This window comes from Elephantulus edwardii, unplaced genomic scaffold, assembly GCF_000299155.1.
Source record: "Elephantulus edwardii isolate Elephantulus edwardi_28Jun2011 unplaced genomic scaffold, EleEdw1.0 scaffold00011, whole genome shotgun sequence".
Classification (NCBI taxonomy): Eukaryota; Metazoa; Chordata; class Mammalia; order Macroscelidea; family Macroscelididae; genus Elephantulus; species Elephantulus edwardii.
The window spans coordinates 7,748,720-7,750,682 of record NW_006399761.1 but is presented as its reverse complement, the minus strand read 5'-3'; positions in this window follow the sequence as shown (position 1 = coordinate 7,750,682).

Below are 1,963 nucleotides of genomic sequence, written 5' to 3'. Positions count from 1 at the left end.
GAGCACTGGGCCCATTGCTCTCAGCTGAGGAAAAATATAAGAAAGGACAAGATGTGTGGATGGAAATAAAGTTCATACAGAGCGGAGCAAGGTTCTCTACCAGCGGCCAAAGGCTTCAGCAAAGATAAATGGTTTGGCCAGGATCTCACTTATTTCCCTGTAGGTCTTTGACGATCTTTCATTATTGATTCAACTGTGGGTTATGAGAACGAGCCCCTTTCCCCAGCCAGCGTCTTTGTTCTGTCTACGACTGTGTTGCTCACAGAGAATTCCCTCTGGGACAATCACTATTCCCAATTCTTTTTGTGGCCACAAGCCCTAGGTCTCCTATATAGACCCTGAGCCTACTTCAGAGTTTCACGTTTACATACAGAAGCTGATAATAGTTATAACTGTGGTAATAGTTATAATTGTGTCTGGTAAACAATTGTGTTTTCATTAAAGAACAAACAAAACACCTCCGAGCTTTTCTCCTTTCCAAGTAATTTGAGTCACTAGGCGGTGCAGTCAGCTAATGTGCTTGGCTATGAACAGAATTGTTGGTGGTTCAACTCTGTGCCCTCAAAAGTGTCTTAGAAAAATGCCTGATTATCTACTTTGGAAAAGCCAGTCATATGAACACCTAGATGATTGAGGGCTTTCTTAGGAAGTTGGTAATAGAAATGCATTGCTGTTATCATTCTGTACCATGGAGTCGGAACCGATCCACACCTGACCCTCCAGAGGGTTTTCAGAGGCAGTTAATTACAGCAGAGGACACTACTTATCCTTCTCCCGCAGAGCAGCTGGTGGATTCGAACCATGTGGCTTTAGGGTTGCAGCTCAGCTTCTTGCCACCAGGCCTAGAGCTACAATGCCCAATCCAATGCATCTATGTTCACTGCAGCATTATTTATAATAGCAAAGACTGGGAAAACACCCCAGTGGACATGAACGGGCCAATAGCTAAAGGAAGTGCGATATATTCACAAAATGGAGTTTTTTTGCATCATTAGAAAGTGATCAATCATTTTTGAAATACTGTACATCATGGATGGAAGGGGAATAAATTATGCAGTGACACAGTTCAGTCACAAAAGGGCAGTTATGGCATAAAAATACTAATACTATAAACTCTAAAACTGATGCCTTTGACTTGTGGTTCTGGAGGAGAGTACTGAAGATGAGAACGAACAGATCTTTCCTGGAGAGGGTGAAACCAAGTTGCTTTTTGGAGGCAAGGATTTTTAAACTTCTTCTCACATACTTTGGGCATGTTGCCAAGAGGGACCAGTCCTTGGAGAAGGAAGGACATCATGCTCGGAATGGCAGACGGACAATGCAGGACAGGAAGACCCAGTGACTGCGGTAACTGGGGCAGATGAGTCACAGACAGCATGATTAGCTCTAGGTAGAATAGGGCTCTGAGCTTATAGTCGCTACGAGTCCTAGTGGACCCGACGGCACATTGCAACAAGGGAAGATACCAATCCATCTATAGAATCCATTTTGGAGCTTAAAAGGGATGAGAAGGGAGGGAGAGGCGGGGAAAGGGATTTAAAAAACCCCCAGTAGAACATGCCTGCCTAAACACACACACACACACACATTAAAAGGGATGAGAAGGGAGGGAGAGGCGGGGAAAGGGATTTAAAAAAACCCCAGCAGAACATGCCTACACACACACACACACACATACACACACACATTCACATTGAACATAATTATCTTGTGAAATACCATGACTGAGTTGACTTGACAGCAACTGTTTATCCTGACATGTGTAATTTTGTCTTTATTGTGAACTGAGTGAAAGGGTACAAAGTATACTGGTTTTTTTAATCACACACACATATTTTGTTTTATAACACTGATTTTAATATTTTAATACCCACAATATTGGTCATACACACCTACCAAGCTGCCTTTCTTTTACTTATTTTGTAAGTAGATTCTTTTACATATTTTTTTTGGTAGTCCCTCC